This window comes from Brachionichthys hirsutus, chromosome 21 (assembly GCF_040956055.1).
Source record: "Brachionichthys hirsutus isolate HB-005 chromosome 21, CSIRO-AGI_Bhir_v1, whole genome shotgun sequence".
Taxonomy (NCBI): domain Eukaryota; kingdom Metazoa; phylum Chordata; class Actinopteri; order Lophiiformes; family Brachionichthyidae; genus Brachionichthys; species Brachionichthys hirsutus.
Genome location: NC_090917.1, coordinates 4,432,457 through 4,447,101, shown reverse-complemented (window position 1 = coordinate 4,447,101; position 14,645 = coordinate 4,432,457).

Sequence of the window (14,645 nt, the reverse complement as noted above, 5' to 3'; positions counted from 1 at the left end):
TGCAGTAAATGCGCGTCTACCTTTCAACAAAACCTCCCTTTCTTACTCCGCATCGTCGCTCTCTCTCTCTCTCTCTCTCTCTCCCTCTCAAGGGGGAATGCTAGCGGGGATATTCTGTTTCCCTGCCTCTCTCCTTCGGTGCGCGTAGTAAGAAGTCCCAGTCTGGAGACCAACTAAAAGAGGACGGGAGGAAAGGGGGACTATTTATTTTCCACTGCAAAAGGTCCACGCACACTTCTGTGTGACTTGAAAACTCTTTTTTACCCCATCTCTTTTCGTCTTGAAGGCGTGGACGGTACCATTTCTCCCCTTATACCCCCCCCCAAAAAAAAAAAAAAGTGTGGTCGGTCTTTTACCAAGCAGGCGGATTGGCATTTCTGGATTTAGTCTTCGAGATGTGTCCTTCCTCTGGCCAGAGACGGCAACAGTTTGCAGAAAAGTAGATTTGTCTGTTTGACATATGGCTTCAACGGAGATGTCACGGTGAGTCAACCTCACTGGATCCCTCTGGAGCATGCATTGTTGGATGAGACGTTTTCGATGATTTGGGTGACATAGACGCATATATTTAATTGAATTAATTTGCTATTCTCTCTGGTTACTTATATTCTATTCAGATCTCCTAATTCTTTTTTGAAGACACAAATAAGTTTTCTCGTAGAATGAAACTGTTCCGCATGAGACCGATTTTAAGGAGAGGCTACAGATGCTGACACAGAATCCTCAACAGTAGTTCCAACAGTTCTCCCTCACGCAGCTTAAATTGGAATGTCTCTGTCCTTGGTGCTGAAACTGGTGGATGCGGCTTTATTTTGTGGGTTTAGTAACTAGATGCAGCGCAGTCCAAGGAAACTCACATTTACATGCAGCACAATGCTTTAGCTGATCCAAGACCAACTTGTTGTAAATGATCGTCTGTGATAAAGGCTGATCAATCAAGAGTTTAAGCCCTCTTCCATCAGCACGGCTTTACTCCACGGTGTATCCTCCAGTAAAAAAAAGTTGCATTTTTCCATGGGATGAAATCCATTATTCATGTGGATATAAACAACTTGCCCCTCAAAGTCCAATGATCTAATCTGAAACACCAATATAGATTTCAACAAGTCACTGTTATGGTACGGAAGACAGTCTGTCTCAGGGTTGTCGACCTGTCAAAGGGAGGTTACCTCACGAGCAGCCTGTTTGTCTCGGATTATAAAGAGAGAGAGTCATCCGATTATCTCAAATTGCTGCAAGCTGTCACTGCTTCAACACAGAGCAGACAGAGAGGAGGGAAAGTCAAAGGTTACGACAGGCGGTGGTGGTGGCGCACGTGTGTGTGTGTGTGTGAATATTCCTGCTCCGTGAGTGTGTTTGTTAGGCTTAAGCACAGACTAATGATAATAATTTTTTTAATGTTTTTTTTTTATGTTTATTGCACTTTTGAGGCATAACAACAAAGCGTTTACCAGATTAAACAATTTACAGAACAAACAGTGCAATCAGAAGCTCATGTAACTCCTCTGTGATTTACAAAGTGTGGAATATGATCAAATTAGACGATTTGTAGAGTGTGTGTGTGGGAGAGGAGGATGGATGTCAGACTGACAAAATGTGCTTTGTGAACTTTGAACTATTCACTTCTGATCATGCCAAGTCATGTTTGTCACGCTGCATGAAAAAAGTAACAGGTCTTCCATTTAAATGGCTGCTCATTAGCCAACGCAGACACTCACCAAAAATCACAGTCATAGAAGGGTCCGATATAATTATCATGCAAAATGTCTTCTGGATATGATCCAGAAAACCCCATTTAAAGATTCAAAAATTATTTAAAAATACACATAAACTCTGATTCACCTTTATGTTTCATGGTTGGTGTATAAATATACCAAGAACAATTTTGAACATTTGTATGATGATCCGGATCACCATGGGGATGGTGTAAATGCAATTACGAGAGGACTGAGCTGCTTGGGGGAGGTCTACACTCTCTGAGTGCTTTTCTAGTTGTATGTGTTTTCAACAACTCTCTCACGGTTGCACTATTTAAAAGTGTATTTCGCACATAGTCGAGTTATTTTTTCTGTAAATTACATACTATATTGCACTATATAAATAAAATGTATTATTAATATTATTATTATGTCACTATGAATACGGCTAAACAAATGCATATTTTTTATTGTCTTATATCCGGGCAGCCTATTTCTTAATTAAATCCGCTGTGAGACTGGAGTGAAGTTGTTTCCTCACTGAGGCGAAACAGCAAGGAGAGGTTTACTAACTCCTCTGGTCTCCACAGAGCTCGGCATGACTGGCAGAGCCGCAATCATATTGCATTGCTATAACCTGGAGCTGTTCTGACAACAGTGGAATAACTGTGACGATTACCACAGACTCACTCAAAAAGTATGCTTTTCCACCTTTGGCAGTCTGAAGTTGGTTTAAAGTTAAGGCGAGCTCAAAATCACCCTGTTCCTACACATACAAATTATGGCCTAGAGTTTGACAGCTTGAACTGTCAAATTCAGATTGGAAAATATCTGGTCAGTGATGGTGACAAAGCTTTTTGGTGTGTCCAAATCATGACTTTCAGTGCAGGTGCAGGCGCAGGTAAATATAGATGTATTGCATGCATGCAATCGTCATATTTTCACTACCTGTGTCAGCAATCCATTGTGTAATTTTTTTTTAAATGCTCCATGGCTGATATGTTAGGTTATTCATTCATGTATTTTCTTACAAAAAATATATATTTAACTACCAAAACACCATTTAACACAAATCCATTTCATGGGACTTACTTAGGATTTGCTCTCATTATTTAATACATGGTCAAATGAGAAATGTAAATAACAAAAAAGAAAAGACAAAGATTTAAGTTCTATAAGGGCTTCACCACCGGTCGAAATGTTCATTATAGCATGAACACGTTAGAAAATAAGATAACTCTTTGCATTATGATTGTGGCCGCCACATCAATGAGTGACCCAGAAACCAGATGAAGGTTTCACATTCCAGTAATTGATTATTCTTTCACATTACGGCTGGAGATTGCTCTGCGATGGTTCTAATCTAGCAGCAGAAGCACATCACTGAAGGTGAAGAACAGAGGGCCTCTGCTTTCATTGTTCATTCTCCTGTTGCCAACAGATACTCACTAAGCCAAGTCATTAGAGATCAATTTACATTTGCTTCAGTTTTAATATCTGTACTCGCTCTTTTTGGTCCTGTCTACACTACCTACAGGAAGAAGTCATTAGAATTAACGACATTTATAAGAGCAAGGCTAACTATTCGCAAGAAATTAGATTATATTTTATTCTGCATGCATGGCTTCTATTTATCGATATTTAATCAAGGTGTTAATTTTTCTGTCGAAGAAAAATAAATGTATTTTCTCAGACAAATTTGAAATGCCTTTGACGGCGATGGCGTACCTGTTCTGACAGGTATATATTTGGCTTATTGCTCACAACAAGCTTACTTAGACACGTCTTATTGAGTTAGGCAGAGCTCTGTGAACAGTACGAGCTGCTTTGTAACTAAAAACACATTTTCTGGGTTTTTGCATTTAGTATAAGTGTTCCTGTCAGATGAGAGGACATGTGGTTTTTCAGGTCATACTTTACCCTAAATCCTGAATTGCTTTTAGCAACAACGTTATTTAAAAGGACTTTTGCTCTTTGACGTCTTATCTCTTTCTCTTTGAGATAATATATAAAAAAAAGAGTTGTTTTTTCCTTTGCTCTCCATTTAAAGCGATTTTCATGGAAACAGGGAATGCATTCTGCTAATATTTGTCTCCAGCATCATTAACATGTTGACATATTTGTGCTTTTTAAAGGCATTGAGGATTATAAAATCACCCATTCACATATTTGTGGTCCCCTCATAATGAAGTGTCATAGTTTTGATGATCCTCTAATTCTTCCTCTACGATCAAGTCAGATCTTCCTTTTGCCCTGTATTTTGAACCTTTACAGAACACCATATCAAACTAGAAGAGACACCTAGTTAAATACTAAATATGTATAACGGCTGTATATTTCATTTGATGGCTTGAAAGCAAAGTCCCCTGCGGCACCCTCCATAACTCACGTTAGCACATCATCAGCCCAGAAGAAAATAGAACTTTCCACGAAGGTCAAAACGAAGATAACTGCATCAACATCATCAATCATTAATTAGCTTAGATAAGTCGTTAAAGATAAATGGCCGCTTCTCATTTACTTAAATGGTGTTAGCTGAACTAAAACAGTATGTTGCTGGGTTCAGAACCTGAGTATGAAACTAACAGTATATAAATGACTGAATATTGAAATTGAATTCATCAGGTTGACACAAACAAGACTCCAGCTGAATAATAATGTTGCTCTTTGGTTAGCGGATCTGTGTACTGGTAATTTATTATTGCTACATTCAGGTGGTCGATAAAAACAGAAAAGAAATATTACTGCTGGTTTTAGTGTAAATATATTCGGCCCCCCAAAAAACCTCATTGCAATAATTTTTTAAGTGCTTTGTAAAACTATTAAGTCACACCTGCAAACTACTTATGATGATGAACACTAGTTTTCATTGGTACCCACTCTGTTATTTGACTTTACAGCAAAAACATTAAATTCATTACACCATCTGTGATGCTAAAAAGACAATTTCTAATTAATTTGCTTAATTCTCAGGTTTTCTATTCCTATTTACATGCTGGTGAAAGCTTTGGCTTATTTTGTTTTGATTGTTGCATTCCAACTTTTGTGCAGGAGTGTTGATCCTTATTGACATTTTGTCAGAGTTTGTTGATGGCGGCGCCAGCTGCTGTTTTGCATGGTTCAGTGCAAGGGATTGAGTTTAAATTCAACAATACAACTGAGTTAATTGTTCCTAACAAGATTATCTGCCTCCTGGCCAAAACACTGACTGGAATCTGCATATCTGGCAACCCAGGCAGGGGAAACAAAGAGTCAAATTTGCGAGAGCTGCCTAACTTATTTTCTTTGTGACCGTATTTTGATTCGGTTTATTGCCGTGGAAGAACATTGTTTGCAGGGAATAATCTCTTTATGTATGTCTCTATGGGAAAAAAAATACCTAATGATTTTGAAGACAGAAAAAAAGGTAAGAACATTTTAAAAACTAATTTAAGGTGAATAAAAAAAAACACGACTTGCAACTTTCCTGTTTTCCCTTACCATTGATTTGCTGTTCCTAAAAGTGGTCCAAAATAACTTTTTGTGTAATTGTGGTGGCCCCTTGTTTGAGTCAGACGGTTACACAAATGAACTACATTTTAATCCATGTGTGGTAAAAGTTCTGAGAACCCCCTTCCCCAGTTTAACAAACTAAGTAACTTACTATCTGCGCAGGGGCTCCTAAACCTCAGCCCTGGACCCAATTAAGAAATAATTATTCAATGAGCCATATTATATCATGGTGCTATATTCGCCGTGCAGACTCACAATCTCCACTGTGGATGCTGACTCACAATTTGACATATTGAGGTAATGATACATGGCCAACAACAGTTGGTGTGATGGCGGTCTCGTTAGTGTGGCTGGGGAAGTAAAAAAGTGGGACACAACCAGTGGGCAATGAGGTAATGAAGGAGCATGCTTTCAACCACATTCCGGCCACCTCCGTCTTCTTGTTTTGCGCCAAAACACTGTGGAAACTGTTGGCACAACGGCAGCGGTTGTTCAGGGTCAGGACTGTTATCTTACAAGTAATAACGTTGTGTTAAGCGGTTCACAAATTCATACTTTAATAGCTCAGCAGTAACTTAATGCAACAAAAACTATGTACGTGCAAAGTGTAAGATTGTGCCGGGAGCTACCAAGGATATAAGAATGAATTTATTGCTCCATTAAGTAGGAAAAACACAAACAAATATCTCATGTGCATGCTGTTGATGTGCACACAGGCTGAATCCTATCTGAGAAGAGTGAAATTAGGTTCTCACATGAAGTGAATTGGTGTTTGAATCTGCATCTCTGCCGCAAAACGTCTGCAGAACGGGTATCAGATAATACTTGATTATGTTAACTTCATCTTACTGTATTTGGTTGTGCTTTTCACTATTACTTAACATATCCAGACTTCTACAATCAGGCGGAATGGAATGGCTCAACTTTAAATAATTGTCTTTTAAGAAAGGCAGAGCACTTTCAATAACCCCTTTATGCAAAATAAGGACTTCCAATCACAGGTATAGTCTTAAAATCAACTCATCAATGCTAACTCAGCGAGGTATATCTCAGAGCGCTTTAGCAGTTCAGGGTCGTGCTGAGGTTGCGTAACTCAAAAAACCCAGTATGCATGGGTGCATTATCATAAACAAGGATTACTTGTGTCAAATCGTCCACCTTCAGATAAAGTATGTCACTGAGCGGTTAATGCATTTTGAGACTAAATGGATAATTGTACCAGCACGCCTTATACCTGGAGATTCACGGAGGCTGCAGTGGGATCAGTGTGTACCAGTGTGTGCAGTAGCAATTTTAATGCAACGCACACTCACGCCTAATTGTCAGCAGAGATTTCCATTATAAGAGTGTCAGTGATTTGGTGCACTTGTGTGTGAGAGGAATTATTGTTTTATCTCTCTGTGCAGAAGACAGAGGGATACATGCTATTTTCTGAGTATGTGTGTTATTGACCATATGTGAAGCCACAGAAGGTTGCCAGTGTTAAATCTCGCCTCTGGCTCAGTGTGTGTGTGTGTGTGTGTGTGTGTGTGGGGATGCACTATGTGTGAGAGAGGAGAAAGATTACGGTTACTTCTGCCAACTTCAAAGTGTCTACTGGTGCTCTGCTAGGTCAGCATGTTTACACAGGAGGATTGGTGTTGGGACACACACACTCACTCCTTGGACACGCGCTTGTGTAGACACACCTTATCTCCTGTTCTGGCTCCGGATCATACACAGACACACACACACGCACACACACACACACACACACACAAAACACACACTGCCCACAGCACATTGGTCTTATCAGTTAGGGGAGGCGTTTAATCAGGGTCAACGCACAGCTCTTGGCATCAGACTGATTCCACCATCTCTCTCCTTCTCTCCGAGCATCTCTTCCTGTCTTTCTTTTACTCACCCTCCCTTCTCACTGAGCGGCCTGGTTGGCTAAATATTTCCCAGGAACATAATTTGTTCCAGAAAAGTTAAAACTGGATCACTGGGGGCTTAAAATAGTTTCATACTCATGGAGTTACAAACTTTCTCAACTGCTTATGGGAGAGACTGTACGAGTCTAGCCAGCAAATGCAGGAATTCAACATGTTGGTATTTCCCTTTTGTGGCAGAACAAGCAGTTGTGTGTTTCAGGAAATACTTTCAGCACTTTGGAAAATACACTTGTTCTCTGTCTAGTGGGGATTTAGGACATGGGAAAGATCACAATCACCTCTGCCATAATATCTTGGAGCCAGCAGACGACTAACTTAGCTTTGCATTATTACAAATAAAATTGGACTTTTGGAACAGGTCCAACATCTGTAAAGCTACTTATTTAAGATGTTGTATCTCAACTATAAGGTTGTAACCTTATATTTAGCATGCAATATACTGGTTTAGCTCTTATGCCTACCAATGATGCCAGCAAGTTTACGCTCAAAAAAAAGGAAGAAACACATATTGACAACATGCAGAAAAGGAAAAGCAGTGCGATGGACCTAGATGTGGGTCTGGTTCACATTGGTACATCTATCATATTGCGTCATTATAAAAACTGTAAAAATACAGTTGAGCACAAGATGAAAATGTAGATGTGCATATGCCCAGAGTGGTGTTTTAACTCCTAGTAAACAAGCTAAACTCATTTATTATTAATTGCTCTTTGGTAAAACTTTTGAATTTATAACGCAAGGATACACATGAGGATAGAACTTCGTAGGTGCGGCTCTTTTTTCTTTTTAAAAGCCACATTCCATAATAAAATGGCTCATCAGAGGATCCCACGGTGGATATATTCCTAAAGTAGCAATGCACATTGGTCTGTTGTCCCTGATAGCGTGAAATATGATACATTAAGAGGACAAGAGAATGCAATCTTCTAAGTTCGTTACACCTTTCAAGGCTAAAATCTGATTTTATAACCTGTACTGTGTGTGCAGGTTGATCACGCCACTAGGAAAGCTATAGAGCTTTAGCCTTGCCATTTAATACCAGAGTTGGCGAGCATGTCTTACAGCCCAGATCAAACGTAAGCCTGCCTTTGTAGGATTTTAATTATAGTGTCTTTACAGTAGTTTCATTCAGAATCAGAACTTTCTGTTCTTCAAATAGACGTCAAGTTAAATCTCAATTTGAGCAGGGATTTTTTTTATTAGGCCATGAAGAACTTGTAAGAAAAACAAAATTTCAACGTGTTGGCCAAACGTGTGGCTCCAACATTAATTGGGCAGAGGCTTTAAAAGAAATAGAAAACAAGACCATCTATTTTGTTGTCACCTTTTTTAATCATACTTTCCACATCTTCTGCTGTTGTTCTGTGGTTTTTATTTTCCATCCATATAAAATAAAACCGATGGAAAGTCAACTTAATGACCAATTATTTTGACTCTGTCATCATTTATTCTCCCAGTATCTTCTCTGCCTTCCATTCTTCATTTTCCATGCTGTCATCAATATTTTACAGAGTTGTCAGTTTTGAAGTGTTTGAAGAGGGAAATCTTCTCTGTAGCTATTTTCAATCTCCGTGACCTTGATAAGGGAGGTCAAAATAAGACAGAATCCTGACTTTAAATATTTTTCCAGCTGTGTATTCTTTGTAGATTGCTTGTCTTTCAAGAAGGAAATGTAAAATTGTATATGATATTGTTGAGTTTGGCCTTTCTTTTATTTCTTGCATAATTTGAATCTTTTGTCTGAATCTGTTCTTACACACATTTCACAATAGACCAAACAGTAGCTGGCGTCAAATATGATAACAAAATCTTTCATTTGTGGATTCGTACAGCATACTTGCTTTTTTATACTGGTTTGCCAGATAATCTATTCTTAAAGAGAAGCTTTTTTTTTCATGCATGTGTCAATCACTGCCCTGCAGATCACTGGATCAGCTGATTTGCAGCCAAACTTAGGTGATGATATTTAAGTGGTGTTGGCAGCTGTTCCAGAGCAGTATGTCAGAGAAGGTAAAATGAAGTTCACTAGCATGTCAGTAGCAGGTTTTATAGGTATGTGATAATGTTCTGGGAATGGTCGTGTTGGCTTCCTGGTCAGGAGTCAGCAGTAATGTGTTAAAAACATGGCCTTTATTTAAATACTTACTAGCTAGAAAATGCCCTTGGTATGAATCACAGTTATAGTTTTTCCTGTTGATACCCAAATGAAATGAATACAGCGAAATGTGACGGTTGTCCAAACAGATGCTGGCAACTGTCATCTGTTTGATGTAGACATCAACTGTCGGGCAGTTTTTGTACCCAGAGGGAAATAATATTCAGAGTTTTTGCCACTCAACTTTATGAAACACTAAATGGCCACTGTTCCAGGCATGGTAATAAGGTGCAAAATTAGAAATTAATATTGTGGTACACACTGTGATGCAAGGAAAATTGGTATTTAATTAGAGACATTTTAATAGAGTCTGAAGTTAATTATTTTTCCTTGCTTCTAAATTCTAGTAATTTTCTCTTCCATTATTATGCTCTATCAAGGCTTACCGAATATTTATGTGGGACAGTTGCCTTGTTAAGTAGGTCTAAAAGAAATGAGTGACAGTTCCTTCCCATAGACATCGACATGAATACTTGTTCATCAGTTTGTGATTTTAAAGTCAATGCCAAAAATGTCACCCACGGATACTTCTGTGAAGGTTGCTTTACATTTTGTCTAAATGATTCAATAGTATGTATATGCATTCATTAATACTGATCTGAAGAGATTTATTTTCTCGCACCAGAAATACATCTCCTGAGATGTAATAGTAAGCTTCCAATAAAATTCCTTTTTAAAATTAATGAATTCACATACCAAGTCTTGAAATTTGCTTATTTTTGCATTTATTTCAAAACATTTTATGGTGTGTGAACAGCAACTCAATAAGTTTGAATATATGAATTTGGCTTTAAATGAAGTGCTTGGATTTTCAGACCCTGCAGATGTTGCTATTAAAATTTGGCCTGCTATTTATTTTACCTCAGGTAAAAAAATATATAATAACAAGAAAAAAACCTAAATATTAACTTAATGGTTGACCTTTACAAACGGCTGCATATGTTTCTTTTACAAACAGATCAAATATCTCACTTTGAAAAAAGTGTCCTTCAGCTGGCCATAACTCCCAAAAACCCCAACAGACATTCCAAGTCTGTATCCTGTTGCAATGCCTTTGAGTTTAAATGGTGACAGCTCCAAACTCATTCACTGTTAGCTGGAGATTTTCCAGAAAAGACACATTAAAATTGGAGCTGCCTCGACATTAGAGGTGAAATCATCCGCATGCGGTCCATGCAATTATGTGACTGTGAAATAATTGAGGAGAAAAGGGGTGAGGTCTATCTGACTGATCAACCATGGTCACCAGTGGCAGCGCCATCTGTCATAGTTAACACCTACTTACACCATGCTAACCAGAGAGCGGGGCTCATTATTCACCCCCTCAGATATGAACGCTAACATGTGAATGCACTCTAATTCATGTGCGTGAGGATATGCTCACACGCCAGCTCACAAACACACTTTCTCAGACACATTCGTGCATATAGGCCATGCTGCGTTGTCTGCTGCATTGAACATATTCCTAATGTAGTATTCCTTGCTGGCAGAAGTCAAAGGAGAACAGGAAATGACTCATGAGGGCTTAATAGAAGATGGGAAATAGTCATGGCTTAACTGAGCTCCTGGTCCATTAACTGTAAAGTGGTGAAATAGAATATGTGTTCATGTGCTGGTTTATAAAATGACCTCAGAAAGATCACAGAAAGCATTCCTTTATGACGGAGTATGTTTTTATTTATGCATTTGGCCCTCTGGTGTCAAAAAAAAATAAACATAAATGCAAACAGCACATTCAAGTTTCTGCGCTGCAGCGCGGCATTTGAACATGTTATCCACAAAGAAATTGATGAATTGGATCCTCTTTTGAAGAGTCACACAACGCCCTGATTCCTGTTGCCTGTCAGCATCCAGCCCACTCATCAAACAGCGTTTTCTCCACAACACCAAGATAACATTCAATAGCAATTCTTTTTTGTAGTTGTCTAATATCAATGTATAGCAGCTACCCTGAGGTAAATGGGTCATGTTAAGAACAAAGAAGGCAAAACCTCACCCTATTTTAAGGTAGATGAATTATGTGCATGAAGCGTTCCTTCTCCCATTTTTGATGACTACCTGCTGGGACCTGAAAAGCATTTTTCTGCTTTTTCATAAAATAAAATCAACAGCCAATGCTGGGGGATAAAAAACACAGGTATTCAGTGTCTGCTCTGCACTAAACCGGCATAGGACAAGACATACTGCCAATTGAAGCTGGAAAACGCATGTGATTTTCCATAATCATAAGAACACAAGAAAAGTAAAAAAAAGAAAGAAAAAACTCTGAATATCCAGTACATGTCAGTCAATATTATGTTGAGATACAATATAAAATATAATAAACACCTACTGGAGGGTTATTAGTATCTACGTTGTGGTTGTGTTGTGAAGACACCACTAGATAAAATACTGACTTACATTTGTATTCACAATAAGTTCAATTGTAATTAATATTGCTGCACACCTACTGTGAAATCATGTATCATATTTCGACCAGGAACTTAATTCAGCAAAATTAAAGTCATTTAATTAAATGACTGAAGGAGTACTTCCAGGATTTGTTGAAGCTCACACAGTAGATTGGTGTCAGTTCCAAGTGAAGCAAATGCAGTTAAATTCCTTCTTAACTGTCCTTCCGTTTCTCATTATTGATTTGAATTAATTTACTGGTGCGACTCCAAATACAAAATGACACATAAAAATTGTAAATTTGTAATAAGATAAATACTTTTCTGCAATTTACAATGCATAGTAATGTGCAATTAGTAAGTTATATGGTGCATATTTTCCCCATTTGCTCCTCCAGCTGCCCTACTTTTGTTTTCATTTGGTTCCAATTTTGTTCTTTTATCAGTCTGCTTTTCTTTTCCCAGTTTGCCTCAACTTTCTTCCTCTTTTAATTTTTCTTGGCTCCGTCCATGCTTTGTGGTTTTTGCCAATTTGTTGAGCATTTCCAAAACTTGTTCTGCATAACTCACATCCGTTTTGCTTCTGGGACGGCACAGCAGATCAATACCTATATTTCTACAGACCGATTTTGTTTTATCACGTTTAACTTTGCAATAACAGAGCAATTGCATTTAGGGACTAAACGTCCTTTGAGGCAGATGTGACCAAATGCCAGAGAATACTTTATTTGGTATCCGTGTTGTTGACTTTGAACTGTAGGATGCTGCAATGTTTGCCGTCTCACCTTAATGTTGCATTTATGGGTTTTTGAAAGCAAGTAATCAAATGTAATTCAAACTGCGTCCTCATGAATGACTTGTCAATCAAATAGAAAATGTATTAATAATAATCTTGGGAGTTTATCTGAACATGTTTTCTCCATGTAAACATTGGTTCCTCTGGGTTCTCCTGCTTCCACCTACAGTCCAACAACAAGCAATATTGGTGGATTGATAATACAGGGGGTCGTCGACTTACGACCACAATTAGTCTTCGAGGGTTTGGTCGTGAGTCGGCCCACGTTAAATTACCGTAAGTATATTATGCTGTGTCATGATACTCTAAATGAGGAGTAGAAAGATATTCCTCTTGGTAGACATGAGCATGTGAATATACTATTTGCTCTACCCTTTATGCTTCCTTGACTTCATTTCTACAAGTAACGCCAGGCTGGTCATCGCTTTAAAACACACATAACTGAACAGCTGTCTATGTGTACTCCCCGCGCTCACTCATGCTTTCTGTGTTTCTCAGCCAGCAAGTAAAAAAAAAAATCAAACCTGAAAGAAGCAGAAAATGAATGAAAGACGGTTGATAGAGGTTAAGGGTCACACATGTAAAGAGTGGCATCTATCTGTAGAACTGTAAAAGGACAAGTGAAAAATATGTTCAGAGAATCATTTGAAGTCTGATATTAAGTGAACACAACATGTGCTTTTAATATGGGGCTGCTTATAACATCACAGCCATGGACAGATTAACTGACAGATTGGCCCCTGGATGCAGGCATTTAAGATGCTCTTTAATGTGATGAAAACCTCCTCTCTGAAGTAGATACCAATTAATGACAACCGATATGGCTAAGTGGCTGTTTATGTTTCAGATGTTTTTATTTGTGTGTTCCCCCCCGTATCGCCCGCATTTGACTTTTGTTCAAGAAACTTAGTTTGATACAGGAAGTTCTACTCAAGGTGCCTTGGGCCCGCGCCCAGTTTCCCCAGTCTGATATCCTTCCATGATCCTGACAAGCCTCTGACTTGAGTAGCAAAAGGGGCGGCCCATCAGATTCCAGGGATGGCCTGTGGTCATGAAAATCCCTTTCTGTTCATGCTGTATTCCAGCTTGACGTTATTACAAAGAGTCCAGTACGAGTCCCAGTTTCCCTTTCTTTGTATCCTGACAAAACTCCCTGGAGCAAGACCTTACGCCACACATAGCAAGGCATTAAACATAAGGCTGTTAGCCATCTGTTTGAGATGGAAAAAAAGAAGAAGAAGAAGACGAGGCTTGAGCAGCAGATCAGCAGCGGAATATACCAGACTGATGCTGACAAACAGACTGACAGACAAACTGACACAAACTCAACGTAAACAGGCAGACAGACTGAGCGAAAGGAACTGACATATGTCAGCTGTGACAAGGGGGCATATCTTTATGTGTTGTCTTGTTCTGCACACATACTTACACACTCAGCTTGAGTTACCACAAAACGGTTTAATCTGTCACATGCAATGACAGGCAGCAGACCACAAACCAAGGAACTGAACTTAGAACTGCATATTTAACGTCTCTCACTCACAGAGTCACCATTTTGTATCAATCAAGCATCAATGTTTCTAGAATCTTAACATGTTTGACTTCAAGGTCTCCCTTTTTTATTTTGTTGTCAGAATTGTGTGTTTCTGAAGTTTCTCATTTTTCTCGAGTGTCCTTCTCTTTCATCTCTGTGTTTTCATCAGATTGCTTTTTCTGCCGTGCGTCTCCCATCAACACCCTAACTACAGCCTTATTTTCTTTTCACTCCCGTGGTTGCTAAACATCAAATGGAGCTTGTTGATTCAATGGCGCTGCCGTCTGTTAAAGTGCAGGGCACAATCTTCTGTTTCATTCTTTTCTTTCTTTGTCTGTCTGTCTGTCTGTCCGGCTTCTATAGTCTGGGACAAAGTCTCACTCAAAGTCCACTCTCTTCTTCCTTTCTAGCATGGTTAGAATGTCACACTATTTTTTTTACTTCGCGCACCACCTAAAACTATTCTCTACTCCCTTTCACTTTCCGCTGCATGCCTATGTTTCTCTGATTATCCCCCCTCGTTTCCTTTGTGCAAGCTTTTCTCTCTCTCCTCTCTCAGTTGGGTGAGAGAGAAACATTTCTTCTCTTCTCCGGAGGAATGAAAGTATTTGATGTTCTACCAGAGGAAAAGCGGCTTCAGCCCTAAT